At 39.6% G+C, this 17,602-nt stretch overlaps 1 long non-coding RNA gene across 1 annotated transcript in view; it reads right to left on the bottom strand.

Moving 5' to 3' along the window:
* LOC125440184 overlaps positions 1-10,945 on the bottom strand; it is a 99,501-nt gene extending 88,556 nt beyond the window's left edge. Inside the window, exon 1 of the long non-coding RNA XR_007245650.1 lies at positions 10,894-10,945. This is a non-coding gene — a long non-coding RNA (uncharacterized LOC125440184). The remainder of the gene's footprint in view (positions 1-10,893) is intronic.
* Positions 10,946-17,602: the final 6,657 nt, after the last annotated feature.

The raw sequence follows: 17,602 nt of genomic DNA, 5'->3' as shown, positions 1-17,602 counted from the left end.
AGTTGAATGTATGTGAAATAAATTTTTAACTTTAATTTATTTGTTACACACATTCAACAGTTGGACTTTAAAATGTGCTGTAATTGGAACAACTTCCTGTGCTGTTGTGTAACTTCACCTGCCTCATATAAGAATATCAATTTGTATGCAGGAGCACACCACAAGACTTTGCCAATAGTAACACAACAGCAAGTTGTGCTTGACTCCTGCAAATCACTGTCATGGCTATTTCAATTACATTAAAAGCTGATTTTTTTATAAAAGTCAAACCTTAATGACAAGCATTCTTTCTAACTGCTTAAATACTGCAGTAAGACTCATAATGCCACTGTGAAATCACAAGGTAGTGTTTCAGACGTGCTCTATCTGTTACAAATTTAATTTTCACTGGTATGTCACAACTCATTTTATTCCAGCAGCAGAGAGATTCAGCATAACAGCATAACAACATTCCTCTTATCCCAGACAACGTGAACTCAACTGTTAAATACCTGTCTGGTTCCCAAGAATGATCACAACAATATTACCAATGGGATCTGCAAGAACAACTTTCCTGGAAAATTTGCAATTTTGCTATTTCAATCAGAAAAGAAACAATTCATGGGACTTCCTTTTTGGGTTTGAGACAGATAAGAAATATTATAAGGTTTACTCTAGCATTTATGTATACCCGACTTTGTTTATGGGCAGAAAAAAAAGTGCATCTCAGGCTAGGGATTCAAAAATCAATAACTGGTTTCATGCTTATGTATATTATTATGTAAAAAAATAAACTTCTGAAGTTTCTGTAAGACAGTATGTATGCACAGAGGCACATTGCTTCTTGCATTATAAATAGATATTATTTATTTATTTATTTTCCTATACCTCCCAATCCTCGAAGGGTTCTGAGCAGTGAACAATAAGGCCAAAAAAAGGCAACACACAATATACAGTGATAAAATATAAACCTAGAAACATTAAAACTATTTAAAACACAGTAGCACAACACACAGAAATTTGGGCGGCACCCGATTCCATGCTCAGGAGGGGACTTGGCAGAAGGATGGTATAGATGAAACCAGAGGGGGGCATCACGGGGGGCGGCGATAAACACATATACAATGAGCACATATTTTTTAATGCTCTCTGCATGTAATCAATGACTTAAAGGGGGAAAAACATATGAAGCTACTTGATACCAGGTTAGACTTATCAAGGTCAATACTGTCTACTTTGTCTACTTTGACTAGCAGCAGCTCTCCAGGGATCCAGGAAGAGGTCCTGAACATCACCTATTATCTGATCCTTTATTCATTGGATGTGCCAGGGATTAAACCTGTGATTTCTTGCATTCAAAGCAGATGCTTTGTCACTGAACAACAGTTGCTCATGGAGAAACATTCCAAATACACGTTCTTTCTATACCAGGGGTAGGGAACCTGCGGCTCTCCAGATGTTCAGGAACTACAATTCCCATCAGCCCCTACCAGCATGGCCAACTGGCCATGCTGGTAGGGGCTGATGGGAATTGTAGTTCCTGAACATCTGGAGAGCCGCAGGTTCCCTACCCCTGTTCTATACACTTATGGCAGAGGTTGAGCTCTCATCTCTGATCCTCACCTTTGATATACAATCCCATCCAATGAAAATATTGAACCTGGAGACTTTGGATCAGACCTGAAAAAAGAGCCACTAGAGTAGCATTTGATGAGGGTTCTCTTAGATGTTGTCAATATGGATTTGGGTCAGAAACTCAGTATAGTTGTGGAACAAAGCTTTGATTCAAATGCCCCTGAGACTGTTTTTTTTTAAATGAAGGAAACACTCACATGGAAGTTGTCCAGACATGTTGCTCAGACAATCTGGAATCCTGCACTTCACCACCACTTGGGTAATGTTGCGGGAATACTATGTTAGCTAAGAGGTGATCTGGGTTCAGATGGAAGGCTGGGCTATTCCATTTATCTGTGTGGGGGAAGTTGGAATAGAACCATGAATGCTGTTACCATGAGCAAGCAGTCTCCACTTAAGTTGGGGGAATTAGGTGGAGACAGAGCAAGATAATTAGGATCTGTATTCTGTGTATATCAGGATTGTTCTGGGTGAGAACTCTTAAAAGATCAGGTGTTAGTTATAATTGAAACAGGTTTCATTAAATAAAAATAATAAAACAAGAAATATACTTCAAACAATGAACACACACACACAAAGAATATAAGAGCTGGCTAAGAGAAAAGGATTTGCATAGCATTTCAGAGAAGTGTGATAAAAGTTACCAACCTTAAAGGGATGCCCATGAGAGCAGAGCTGAAGAGGAAAACAGCCAGCATTTCCAGGAGCAAACATGAAACCTCACATACAAGTGGGGTTGGATGCATGGATTGAAGAAACACATACACACACTATGATGGCCAAGGGCCTGACTTTATACCCTTAAATGGGTGTTGGGGGAGTGTGAGGTATTCTGGCAGGAAATCCAGAGACCAAAAAATTGATCGCTTTTCCAGAGTTCTAACGAAAGCTTAGGAAAGACTTGATGGGTCTCCAAGTCCCAAGAGAATGCCTGAGCTATTCCCTTGAATATTGATTGATTGGTGGGATGGGTACAGATAGATTGAGTAATAATCTGCTTGGAGTGCTTGATTAAATCACCTTAGAGTGACACAATGTCTTTATAATTGTATGCATGCAAAGCATAGTTTGACTACGCTTGTCCTACCTTTCCACAGAGCAAAGTTTGTTCGTTTACTAAAATATTTATACCTTATCTTTCCTTTTAAAACTTTCTTCCCATAAAAGAAGCCTTCCTCCAAATGCAGTTGGTCTTCCATTGAAGGACAAGCCACTTAAGCTGGAGGAAGAGCTGGTTGGCTCCAACCTATTATAATTTAATACTAGCAACTAACCACTAGTACACAAAACCATAAAAGTAATCAAATAATTTGAATGATAATTGTACCAACCTATCACAACCTATCTCCACTCTAAAAACATAAAGTGCTCATGCATTCTCATTTGTGAAAACATATCTACATAAATTAACAGGATTGGCTGAGCTTTTTCAGAACATCTGAACTTGCAGGTCAATCATCTCCTGTATTCAGACCATTTCAACCTCCTACACAGCCATTAAAATTCAACACAGGTCTTCTAAAACTTCTAATTTGTTTTTTTTAGCCAGCACTCAATGCTGAATTATGCAACCTGTGTTCATGGTCTAAATCTGATTATATGTCCTAATTTTGCATCTATAAGTTTCTGCTTAACAAATGGAGGAACAAAGAGAGACATTTAAGATTTACAGTAAAACCTGACCACTGCAGATGTAGGTTAGTTTCCAAATAATTCACCAGAAAGTCATGCTATTTCAAACCCATCTCAGATATATTATATCATTTGTATCCTTTCTTTACTTTGAGTGGCATATATGAGGAACCCACTGTCCTCACAAAAAGTCCATAATGACTTCATAACTGATCAGGGGCATGAAACCAAGGAGTCCCTAAGCCAAATCCACCACTACTTAAAGGGGTGGGAACTTACTGTTTATGATTAACAAAATGTACATCTTGTCTTTCTACCCTCAGAATAGCCAACAAGGTAGCTAACAAATTAAAAATTACATAAGCATACATAATATACCTGAGCCCAACTTCAGCCAAGAATTGGCCTAGGTACAAATTTAATAAAATAAAAATAAATAAAATAGTATCACACTTTAAAACCCATTAAAATCACCACCACCATGACCCACATAATTAAACAAAAATAGAGCTAAAATACATAAAAGACATTAAAACAATAGTTGGTCAGGAAGGAGGAACCATTGAGGAAATGTCATACAAAAACAAAAAAGTCTTCACCTGCTGGCAAAAAACCAGCAACAGTAAAAGTGTAGTAAAAAAACACAACCATTCTCTACTGCCAATCAAATCCACATGTGCCTATTCTCTCTCTCTCTCTCTCTCTCTCTCTCTCTCTCACACACACACACACACACACACACACACACACACACACACACACACACACACCTATGGAAATCAAACACCAAGATATAGCAACTGAGATCAACTGAGATCAATTATATTTTCCTTCTGCATATACAAACACTTGCATTGTAGCATATTGTAGCCTTTAATAGCAAGAAAATCATCGTCTCTGTCATGACAAAACAGAGCTCTATCTTCTCTCTTACCTCAGCACCATTCGGAAATATGTTAATTCAATATAATCCCATTGAAATTAATCCCCATAATCTGAAATGCAACAGGCACTGCAATGTCCACTCAGAGCTCTTGGCAAGGACAAGTAACCCCGCTCACTACCTCGCTGGGGGAAAGCTCTGCATATACAATATACAATGGGAAATACACACTTGGAGCCTCATGATAGATCTAGACAAAATTAACTGGGAAAGAACAGAACAGTCACAACTCCATATGTTACACTGATCACCAATGAAATCAGTTGATTTAAAAATGTTTAACTCTGGCTAATGAGTCATATACCCTGTTTCCCTGAAAGTAAGACCTATCCCAAAAATAAGCCCTAGCATGATTTTTCGGGATTTTTGGAGGATGCTTGAAATATATGCGCTACTTCAAAAATAAACCCTAGTTACAGATTCCCTGGCACAGCTAATCTGGTCATGTGGGGGTGCAAAATCATGGGGAAAAATAAGACATCCCCTGAAAATAAGCCCTAACACATCTTTTGAAGCAAAAATTAATATAAGACTCTGCCTTATTTTCAGGGAAACAAGGTAGTGACATCCTAAACAGAGCAACACCCTTCTAAATCCACTGAAGTCAATGGGTTTAGAGAGTGCAATCACAAAAATTTAAAAAAGTTGTGAATTACACTGCAAAAACACAGAAATATAGAAACATGGACAGCTCCAATCAAGTTACACTGGCCTGCTTCCCAGCAGTATGGGGAGGCGTCTAATGCAAAAGAGCCTCCCCACCACCAGGAAGCCCCCATTGGGTCAAATGGACTTATGCTGCTAAGAACATAAGAACATAAGAACAAGCCAGCTGGATCAGACCAAAGTCCATCTAGTCCAGCTCTCTGCTACTCGCAGTGGCCCACCAGGTGCCTTTGGGAGCTCACATGTAGGATGTGAACGCAATGGCCTTCTGTGGCTGTTGCTCCCGATCACCTGGTCTGTTAAGGCATTTGCAATCTCAGATCAAAGAGGATCAAGATTGGTAGCCATAAATCGACTTCTCCTCCATAAATCTGTCCAAGCCCCTTTAAAGCTATCCAGGTTAGTGGCCATCACCACCTCCTGTGGCAGCATATTCCAAACACCAATCACACGTTGCGTGAAGAAGTGTTTCCTTTTATTAGTCCTAATTCTTCCCCAGCATTTTCAATGAATGCCCCTGGTTCTAGTATTGTGAAAGAGAGAAAATTTCTCTCTGTCAACATTTTCTATCCCATGCATAATTTTATAGACTTCAATCATATCCCCCCTCAGCCGCCTCCTCTCCAAACTAAAGAGAGTCCCAAAGCGCTGCAGCCTCTCCTCATAGGGAAGGTGCTCCAGTCCCTCAATCATCCTTGTTGCCCTTCTCTGCACTTTTTCTATCTCCTCAATATCCTTTTTTGAGATGGCTGCCAGAACTGGACACAGTACTCCAGAATGTTGATTCGCACCACTGCTTTATATAAGGGCATGACAATCTTTGCAGTTTTATTATCAATTCCTTTTCCTAATGATCCCCAGCATAGAGTTTGCCTTTTTCACAGCTGCCATGCATTGAGTTGACATTCCCATCATGGAACTATCAACTAAGACACCTAAATCCCTTTCCTGGTCTGTGACTGATAGCACTGACCCCTGTAGCGTGTATGTGAAGTTTGGATTTTTTTGCCCCTGTGTGCATCACTTTACATTTTGCTACATTGAACTGCATTTGCCATTTCTGAGCCCACTCACCTAATTTATCAAGGTCCGCTTGGAGCTCTTAAGCAATCCCTTTGTGGTTCTCACCACCCTACATAATTTGGTATCATCTGCAAACTTGGCCACCACGCTACCCACCCCTACTTCCAGGTCATTTATGAATAGGTTAAAGAGCACTGGTCCCAAAACGGATCCTTGGGGGACACCACTCCGACATCTCTCCATTGTGAGAACTTCCCATTTACACCCACTCTTTGTTTCCTGTTTCTCAACCAGTTTTAATCCATAGGAGGACTTCCCCTCTTATTCCTTCATTGCTGAGTTTTCTCAACAGTCTCTGGTGAGGAACTTTGTCAAAAGCCTTTTGGAAATCCAAGTAGACAATGTCCACCGGTTCACCCCTGTCCACATGCCTGTTTACACCCTCAAAGACTCCTAGTAAGTTTGTAAGACAGGATTTGCCTCTGCAAAAGCCATGCTGACTCTTTCTCAGCAGGTCTTGCTTTTCTACATGTTTTATAATTTTATCTTTAATGATAGATTCTACTAATTTACCAGGAACAGATGTCAAACTGACTGGCCTGTAATTTCCGGGTCCCCTCGATCCTTTCTTAAAGATTGGTGTGACATTGGCCATCTTCCAGTCTTCAGGGATGGAGCCTGATTCCAGGGATAAGTTGCATATTAAAGTGAGAAGATCAGCAATTTCATAGCTTGAGCTCTTTAAGAACTCTTGGGTGAATGCAATCTGGGCCAGGGGATTTGGTAACATTTAGTTTATCAATGGCTGCCAGAACTTCTTCCTTGTCTACCACTATCTTAGCTAGTTCCTCAGATTCACCTCCTAAGAAGCTTGGTTCAGGTGCAGGAATGTTCCTCACCTCCTCTTGGGTGAAGACAGATGCAAAGAATTCATTCAGCTTCTCTGCAATCCCCTGCCATCTTTTAGCACACCTTTGTTCCTTTGTCATCTAACGGGCCTACCGCTTCCCTTGCTGACTTCCTGCTTTTGATGTACTTGAAGAACTGTTTGTTGCTGGTCTTGATGTTAAGCCATGCGTTCCTCATATAATCCACTTGCCTCCCTTACAGCTAACTTGCTTCTCTTTTGCCACCATTTGTGTTCCCTCTCATATTCTTCATCCAGCCAAACTGGACTTCCATTTTCTAAAAGACATTTTTTTCTTTTTTCTGATAATTTCCTCAACCTCTCTTGTTAACCATGGTGGCTTTCTTTTGGACTGGGTGCTGCCTTTTCTAACCTGTGGAACACATTCCAGCTGAGCTTTTATTACTGTGTTTTAAATAACCTCCAACCATCCTGGACAGTTTTGACTCTCTTGATTTCCCCTTTCAGCTTCCTGCGCACTATCCCCCTCATCTTTGAAATTTCCCTTTCTGAAGGCGAATGTAACTACATTAGTAATTGTCACTTGTTAGCATGCTGAGGATACTGAATCTGACAGCATTGTGGTCGCTGTTCCCTATCGGCTCAACAACACTGACTTCCTGCACCAGGTCCTGGGTCCCACATAGAAATTAGATCTAGGATCACCTCTCCCCTGGTTGGTTCCACAACCATCTGCTCTAAGCCACAGTCATTTAGCATATCCAGGAATGCTCTCTCCTTACTATGACCTGAACATGCATTTTTCCAGTTTATGTGGGGATAGTTAAAATCACCTACCGGTATTACCACTACATTTTTGTTTTTTTGGCCTCTCTAATTTCCTTTTCCATCTCAGAATCCTCTTGTGCACTTTGGTCAGGGGGACGATAATATATTCCTAATATTAAACTGTCCTTCACACCTGGTATTGATATCCACAGTGATTCTGTAGGGGAACCAGCTCCCCTTGCATTGTCTATTTTATGTGATACTATGCTCTCTTTGATGTAAAGGGCAACTCCACCCCCAATGCGCCCTATCCTATCCTTCCTATAGAGCCTGTAGCCTGGTATAACAGCATCCCACTGGTTCTCCTCATTCCACCATGTCTCTGTAATGCCCACTATATCAAAGTCCTCCTTCAAAACTCTGTACTCTAGTTCCCCCATTTTAGGTCGAATGCTTCTACTATTAGCATAGAGACACCTGTATACCCTGTCTCTGTCCTTAACCTGGGATTTATGTGCTTTGCCCTCAAGTCTTTTGTAGACAAAAGACTGCTGAATTAAACCGGACACTTGCTGAAAAGGTGGCGTAAATCCTAAACCCTGGTTGCCAGTGCATTAGGAGCCAACCCCCAGGCCATACTCCCAGGCCAACTCCACTATTCTGGTGGCAGGGTCGGAGGGACTCAGGTGTGCCATCCCGCTGCCATAGTAGGCTGCAGCTGCAGCTGCCGCTGATGGATTTGCTCCTCTGTCCCAGGAAGAGCAAATCCGCTGTTGTGCCACTCCCAACAGTAGATTCCTTTCCCCCATTGGATGGGGTTGTGAGCTGGAAGAGATGTTATGCGTCATCTAGTCCAATCCCCTACACAACACAGGAAACAGCTACCTCTCCCGCACTCCTTCAGAGCCTCCTGCACTAGGCCCATAGTTAGACACAGATTGGTTCAACTATGATTCTGGTACATATTATTTTTTCTTTCACTTTATTTCTGCTTGCACTCAGGTTGCATTCTCACTCTATTTGTTTTTAATAAAGGTGTAGAGGTGCTCCAGAAAAGTGTCCACTGCTTAATGTGTGCATCCATTTACATGATACATTATATGCTTCATTTAACATGTGACCTTACAATTAATATCATTTAACATAGCTGCTGTATGAAAATACATACTATATTGGTATCATTTTGCTTTGGATGACTTAAGATTCATGGACTTTGTACCATAAGGAACATGCAATCCTCCATGACCTTCTGGAGAGTATCCTTCTGTTTATTGGTCAAAAAATGAATACCATTGGATTTAGAGGTCAGTTTTAGTTTGGCTAAAAATTAGCACCCTGAAATTTCTTGAAGAACAGTAAATTCACAAGTTTCTGAAGATGGACTTATTAGAATGCAACTCCAGTATGCATTTATGTGTAATTATTTCAGATATAGCATACATTGGGAATTCTTGGTGCTTCAATTATCCCCTACCACATACAGAATAGGGCTTTTTGAAGTAATCCTTTGCAATAAAGTAGAATGTATTTGGTCAGATATCTGGGTTGTTAACTGTGCTGCAATAAAGGTACTTAAAAATGTTGCCTGAGGCAACTGAAGCAGGATTTGACTTTTTGAAGAAAACCAAAGTAAAATAAATTTTTCCCACACTGCACAACCTAGTCATTAATGTTACTGGAGACAGTTGGGCATACATATCAGTGTTTTTGCTCAGTAAATGTGTGGTTTAACTATTATAGTCTCTTCAAAATGAGGATAATTCCAACTAAATATTTGACTTCTTGTTTAGACTGCTGAATTAAACCGGACACTTGTTTACATCACTTTGAAAGGTAAAGATAGTCCCCTATGCAAGCACTTAATCATTACTGACTCATGGGGTGATGTCACATCACAACATTTACTAGGCAGACTATGTTTATAGGGTGGTTCACCATTGCCTTCCCCAGTCACCAATACTTTAACGCCAGCAAGCTGGGTACTCATTTTACTGAACTTGGAAGGATTGAAGGCTGAGTCAACTTTAATCCAGCTACCTAAAATTGACTTCCATTGGGATCAAATTCAGGTTGTGAGCAGAGCTTGGACTGCAGTACTGCTCCTTACCACTCTGCAACATGGGGTTCTTCTGTACATCACTTTATCAGTGCCTTGAGTTGTATATGCTGTAACAGCCAAATACTCTCTTGTATTTCCTAAGCTTAATATGTATACATAGCTATACATATATAATTACACATGTATTGATCATTGCTGTAATACATTATGGCTTGTATAATGTAGTTTTAGCTCTTATCTGTGAAACAGCTTCCCAACAGTAGTATTTGTGGAACAAAATTTCATTTCATGGGCAATTTTTGTTTCATTTTTAGCAATGCTATTTGAAAATAAGGTTATGGTGGAGGTCTTTATTTATTTTTATTTTATTTATTCAGTTTTTATACCGCCCCATCCCCGGGGGGCTCTTACCATGTGAACTATTAGTTTCCTAATACTGTTTTCCACCAAGGTTTTTTTAAAAATGGTATCAAACTACATATTGTGAAAATATTTGCATAGAAGATACATACAGATTTTTTAAAGTTATTTTTATTTATAGTTAACCACAGAAATAATAAGTTTTGGAAGTCTGATTTTAATTGTTCTTGGGATATTTTAGGAAATGAAATATGGATTTGCCCAGTTCTGCTATGATGTTTAACACATTAGCATCTATGATTTTTAAGAAAGGAATTCTGGCTGAACAAGTAACAGTAAATGAGCTAAATTTCTATTTCAAATTTTAAATTTCAAAAACCTTTAACGGCATAAGGAATTTCTAATTATCAATACAACAGGAAACATAAGATAACTTCAGTCTTAGGAGGGGGCAAGAAGAAGTTTCATAATTTTCTTTGGATGATCATTTCCTTAGTAGAATACATTTATTATACTATGTGTTCACCAACTGCAGCCTTTAAACAGGATATAATATGGTGACCAAAGAATACATTGCTTACATGCTGCATCTTCAAACATAAAAGATGGTTGCTAAAGAAGAATAAACTCCTTAGGCAAAATTCAAAATTTCATTATCATGAGGCACATTGACTTAAATGAGGTGTGACCAGCAGAAGGCACTGTTACAATAAATATATATGCTACTGCTCATTTATAAGCCAGATTCGAAATGGAGACTAGAGGTTTGGCTAACTTTTCACAATACGGTGATTGTTTCCCCCCACCCTCCAATTCCCAAGCCACCACTGTAAATAATCTCACAGAAGTGATTCAAAGAACTTTACAGCCAATTCCTTTTGTATTCCCATCCAGAGCCAACCTAGTCAACTTTCATCACACCACACTTCCCATTCAGCAGAGAATTGTGTTCACACTTACCAGTTGAGCACTCCTTTATGTTGAGCTGTGTCCTCATGAAATGTGACCCCCACACTGCAGAGCAGTCAGACATTGCCTTCGGAGCAGGTTTAAGCTTACATAACTCACTTCAAAACAAGCTTCCAGCATCATTTCTTATTAACCTTTAGTGGTTTAGCTGAACTCTCTCTAGAAGCCTCTTAATAGTACTGCTGCGGATATAGTAAAATGTACCTTAATTAAATCTTTCACTACACAAATAAGTAATAATGGCCATTAGTGTATGTTAGTATACAAAATCTGTGGAATGGCTGCTCAAGTTTACAAAATCCATGTTAAAAGAACCAGTGTAGAAAAAAGAAAAAAAATGTTACAGCATCTGTTTGGATTTTTGTATTTCAAAGTCCTGACTACTTTATCTGAATTACAGATTTAGGGCTTTGTTACGTGTGATAGGTATGATAATATGATCACTAAAGGCACAGAGACAGGGAGACTCAAATCCCTTTGAAAATCCCTTTCTCTATTTCCTACAGCTGCTTCAGGAGTTTAATATCTGATAGAATGATGAAAAAGAACAGGCCGAACTCCAGTTTTAATAAAAATTTTAACAGGTCTACATATAGTTATGAAAAATGTTATTTGCAATGCCAATCTTTAATAAAATTTTCTTAAACCAAAGAAAATTCCCTAAGGGGGACCTGATATGAATGTGTTTTTCATATGTACTATTTAAGGCTCTTTAAAGGTTATGAAAGTGACTGGTAAAATAAGTTCTTTCACAGCACAACATCATCCAGCAGGGAAGCTCATTTTTGCATTTAATCGGATAAATAACCAAGAGCTTCCATTCTGGATGTTTGTCCTAAAACAAACATTTTCAGTGTGTAGAATAACAATTCACATTAGTAATAAATCACATGTTCCCTCCCCATCAGAACAATGCTGTCCCAAATCCAACATTATACAGTCAATAAATAACCAGTACACTTTGAAGCTCTACATACAGAGATCTTAATCATGATAGTGACAACAATAAAAATAGAGGTCTACTGCTTCATTAAAAAGTTATGTCTCTTAACATCTTCTATCAAACCTCCTCCTTCAATTTTACATGAAATAGTTACCTAAACTGAAAATTGCACAACTAATTTTAGGAACAGACATTCTTAAAATACATTCAGTACTTTTTCAATGTAACTGAAATAAATATGGAATACCATACTGAGCAGTATCTTGTGTACTAAAAAAACCCCATTTTATCTCATTTTCTTATTTGCCCCAAAGTACAATTGTTTGATTTCTTGCTTACTGCATGTACGTTTGAAACTATTTGAAAATTCAGAAATTCACAACAGCCCTTTAATATATGTTGGGAAACAATGGACTTTCCACTCAAACAACAGCTTCATCCAATCCTTTTAAATCTAGCTCCTCATATTATTACTAGCTCAACTAGTTAATTAGTATAACTGTTTGTGAGAAATCACTTTTCAAATATTTTTATTATTATTCTCTAATCCATTTCTTGAATATGTATTGATTTAGGTAGTTGCACATCTAGATATGTAATGTAAATTATTTCAGTTTATTAAATCAAGCGTATTTTAAGAATTATTTTGAATGCCTATATGCCTTATGTTCTACAATCATAACTCTAAAATTTCAGCATCCATAGACTACTAAAGTTATAAATGCCTCTGCTGAAAGGAAAACCATGTTTTTCCATAAGCCAAGACTGCTAAAGATTTGCATACACATACATATTATATTTTAAGCATAGATAATTTGATATATTTATAAATTAAAATTACGCACACCATGGGGGCAGAACTGTTATTTATTTATCATGGCCTACAGAGATTACTTTCAACCCATAAACACTAAATCCATATATCACCCATACTAACTTGCCATTAGTTGCCTCAAACATTGCATTGTAATACCAACGTACTGAAGCACATTTGCCATCTTTTCATTTAAAGATTTTTGTTTAGGGACACATTTCTTGTGATTTTTCAGAAGGTTAGAATTTTTTAGAAATATCAAGACAAGAAACTAATTAATTGACATAATCATTCAACTCTTTGATTTCTGTTTTGGGATTATTGTGGATCACCTTTGTGCAAAACCCAATCTATTTTTTTATCCCCAGGGACATAAATGGAAAAATTCTGTAAATAAAAAGCAAAGATATGATCAACTCTAAAAAATTTTTTAAAATGTATATGGGTCTTGTTCAAAATTTACAAACTAGTCAATAAATAATGTTTATAGATAAAGAAGCATTACAAATTTAAATGTATAAATGCAATTATTTTTATACAAATTATCTCATAAATTATATAATCTAGCTTTTAAATTGCATGATGTCTTTTAATACATTTTAAAACAGAATTGAATGTTCCAACAATTATTAGAAAAAATGGTGACTCAAATTTTAAAATAGATATAGTAACACTAGTGCTAATGATTACTAAACATCCAGACTACCCTATATGGAAGCTACCATTGCTTTGTAAAATATATTAAAATATTTATGGACACATTTTCTATAAGGGGTATCAGAAAACTAAATGTGCATGAGAAACAATAGCCCAAAAAATTCTATTCATTCAAAAACAAAACTGACTTTTAAAGAGGAAATTGCTGAGGAGCCAAAGGAATCCTCTATTTCCGACAAGAAAGAATATAGACTGAAAGAACCAAAACAATCATTTAACATCTACAAAACAAATGAAAAATAGTACGAAAATTCAGTGTATCCATTTACAATGGCTGGGTCCAAAGAAACATAAAATGCCCAGGGTGTTTATTCAGCTGAACGATGCAATGAAACCAATAGTTCAAAGAAAATCATAACATACAATCAATTTTGTCAACATGCATTTAAGGGCTTATCCTTACTCAGAAAATACATTTACTTAACTTTAATAATCTTTTCCCAGGTTTTTTTTAATGGAGTGGTGTTATTGGACAATGTATTATCATGGTAAAATTTTAATCAGTAGATTATTCTCTCAAGCATTTGAGTCTGTATATCAATGAAAAGTGCAAATTCTATTATCAGGCTGAATAAAAAGAGTCTTGTGCCTTAATCTTGAAAACTGTGACAGAGAAGTTGATTCCTATTAATTTCACTGCTGCTTGCTTTCTATGTAAAGTGATTTGGACAATAAAGCCTTTAAAAGAATGTCATAGCATTTAAATCTATTCTAAAAGGAATCATAATTTTTAAGACAGTTCCCGTGATTTGTGTGACTACATGCTGACTAAACATTAAGCATCCCAGTATGCTTACTTTGCAGTTTCCCTTGCACATAAAAAGTCAGTCATTCCAAAGTATTAGATCATATGCATCATTTATTGCTGTGTTATTCTAGTGTTTGGGATCTTCTTCCAAAGCAATCATGGACTCATTCCACACATGCAGAATAATGCACTTTCAAACTGCTTTCAGTGCTCTTTGAAACTGTGCGGAATAGCAAAATCCACTTGCAAACAGTTGTGAAAATGGTTTGAAAAAGCATTATTTTGTGTGTGCGGAAGGGGCCATGGTTTCAGAGGCAAAAAGTTTATGCTCTGAAGGGAAAGTGTGGTGGTAATCAACTAGTGTTGCCAACAATAGGAACAGAAAAATTAAAAAAACCACACACCTGAACTTCAGCATTCCCAGATTGAGTATCTTTAAAAGCATTTATAGCAATCATAGGGATTCAGTCATACTATTTGTCATGGACAAATTCTTCAGAAGTGCTCATCAATAATTAAGTCAATAGGAACTTTGACAACTAGAAAAACACTTTTCAAACGCTTAGCTATTTATCGTGCCGATTGCACTTCTGAAGGTTTTCTAAAGCGCCTCTTCTCATAACACTTTGGCCTTTTCCGCACGGCCTTTTTATGGCGCCCTGGGGAGCCATTCGCACAGGCGGTGCTGCTGCGCTCCCCCTCCCCCAGGGCGGCGTCAGGCCACCCTAAAAAACAACCCTTTAAAGGGTTGTTTTTGCCGCAACAGCGTGTTCCTGGCGGCGCGGTGCGAACCGCACCGCCGGGAACACGCTGTTTCCCTTCCCCGTCCCACTCACCTTGTCCCCGTCGTCAGCCTGCTGGCCTCTGCAGCCCCTCCCTCACTGTCCTCCGACCCCTGGAGGTCGGAGGGCAGCGTTTGCGGGGCTTCAGAGGCCAGCAGCCCGACGACGGGGACAAGGTGAGTGGGACGGGGAAGGGGCAGAGGCAGCTCCATGCGGAGCCGCCTGTCCTCTGCCAGCCTCTGCCCCCACGCCGGCAGAATTCTTGCCGGCGTGGGGGCGCCTCGGGGGCCGTGCGGAAACGGCCTTTGTAAGGGAGATAGGCTATCAGATACTGATTTCCCAGGCCTGCCTACTGTGCTTCAATGCAGATCGGAACCTGGATCTCCAAAATTGAAAGGCAAAATTGTTTCACCATGCTGTCATATTTAAGGCCTTTCAAAGACAAAACCTCCCACAACTTGCAGTACATAATAAGAAGTGGTTGAAGGCAGTGGTGGGATTCAGCAAGTTCGCACCAGTTTGGCAGAACCAGATGTTAAAATGGTGCTTGTAAATAACCAGTTGTTAAATTAATTGAATCCCACCACCAGAAACAATTGTTAAATTAATTGAATCCCACCACTGGTTGAAGGTATTAGGAGCATTGTCAAAGTGTTTGCTAGTCCATTCCCCCTCCAATACATACTCTGACAACTTGACCCTTCTGCCTCAGAATACCTAGCATCAAACTATGGCTCATTCCGCACATGCAGAATAATGCACTTTCAAACTGCTTTCAGTGCACTTTGAAGCTGTGCGGAATGGCAAAATCCACTTGCAAACAGTTGTGAAAGTGGTTTGAAAACACATTATTTCGCTTGTGCGGAAGGGGCATATGAAGGCTATTCTAAGCAAGATGCTGTCAGGAAAGGCCAACACTCATGTGCAAGCTATGCCACTACTATAGATGGCAGTTACTCCTCTCCTTGCCTCTTGACAAAGGGCAGGAAGCAGCAGCTCTCATTACCACCAATCAGCAGCTCTCATTACCTATTCCTATTACTAATTTCCTATTAGCTCCCTTTGGGAGTCCATAACTTTGGACCCCCTGAACCAAAACTCACTTATCTTAAATGGTGTCATCAGGAGAGTCCCCCGAAAACCCCCTGAAAATTTGGTGCTGCTAGCCTAAAAACTGTGTCCCCTGCAGGTCAAAAATTGAAAAACACTAAAAAATACAAAAAACCAAACCTGAAATTGTTGCTGCCCCCCAGGCATCCCCTTGTGCACCCCCTGGTCCCCTTGTAGCTCCACCTCTGGTGGTGTGTGCAGGTGCCGCAAATGGGAGGGTGGCAATCCTGTCGCACACGCAAGGAGTTTAGATTTACATTTTAGGGTGGGGGATGGAGGATGGCAATCCCATTGCACATGCAAGAATTTTAGGGGGGGAGGTAAGGGCCCCAATTCTCAGTGCCTGTTTTGTGTTCAAAACAAAAATAGTGAAAGTGAGTGGGGGAAATGGGGCAAGATTCAGCCAATCCGAATGCAGGGAGTGAAGGCTTCCTGTGCATGTGTGAAAAAGATTGCAGAAGAGCTTGCAGTGCTTAAGTGGTGCTTATGGGAAAACCCCAGGCTTGTGGGGAACTATTCAGGACTCCCCTCACCAGCCCTGACTCAAGTGAAGGAAAGAGCCGAGCAGCAGTGGAGAACTACAAGCAGGGTGAGAAGTCCCGCAGCAGGTACTAAGCCACAGAGCATTTAGAAAGTGCAAAATCAGCCCAAGTCAGACAACAGTGTGGCATTTAAAATGGAGCTATCAATTTACTGGTCTGGGCCAGATACTTCCCTCTCACCAACCACGTAAGAAATGCAGCTTAAATCAGTCAATCCCACTCGCAAAGAATTCTAACTCCTGTCTGCCATGCCAGCAATCAAATTCCATGTGTCCAACTACCTCTTTTCAAAGAATTAACGTCATAATGTTAAAAGGCTTCTTTATTTCCTACTCATCAATGGGTTTCTGGATGGACCTTGACTAGATATGACCCAAGTACTAGAAAAGGGTGCAATTTTACTTGACTATCATAAGCATGAAGAGCCTGAACACTAAGATGGAAACCAACAATAACAAAAGTTCTTCTCTGCCCTGAGCCAAAGTGAAATCAAAGAATACTTCCAGCACCAAAAATAGATGATCAGCTGGCCCATATGTCATTAGAATTCCCACCCTCTCTTGGAGGGAAAAAAAATCACTGTGTTTGGTTAAAAAGGAGAAAGGGTACATGCTTTGTTTTGAAAACTACTAGAACAAAGATCCAAGCGACATTTCCACCTCCACTTTCAACATCTTTCTTCAGACACAGACAAATGCACTAGGGCTTCCTCCCACATATACATTTTTCCTACATCCCTATGGCTAATAGTAATCTATGGATATGAATGTACCATGGTTGATGCCATCACAGAGGCCCTTTCTGCACGGGTTTCTATGCGCCCTCACACCAGCAAGAATTCTGCCGGCGTGGGGGTGGAGGCCGTTCGCATGCAAGCGGCCCCAGCAGAGGCTGGCGCAGGAGAGGCGGCTCCACATGGAGCCGCCTCTTCCCCGTCCCTCTCCCACTTACCTCGTTGCTGTCGTCGCCCTGCTGGCCTCCTAGGCCCCGCCCACGCTGCCCTCCGACCTCCAGGGGTCGGAGGACAGCGAGGGAGGGTCTTAG

The sequence above is a fragment of the Sphaerodactylus townsendi genome, linkage group LG10, assembly GCF_021028975.2.
Source record: "Sphaerodactylus townsendi isolate TG3544 linkage group LG10, MPM_Stown_v2.3, whole genome shotgun sequence".
NCBI classification, from domain to species: Eukaryota; Metazoa; Chordata; class Lepidosauria; order Squamata; family Sphaerodactylidae; genus Sphaerodactylus; species Sphaerodactylus townsendi.
The sequence above is the reverse complement of the archived record's forward strand: the minus strand, read 5'-3'. Positions and strand labels throughout refer to the sequence as shown.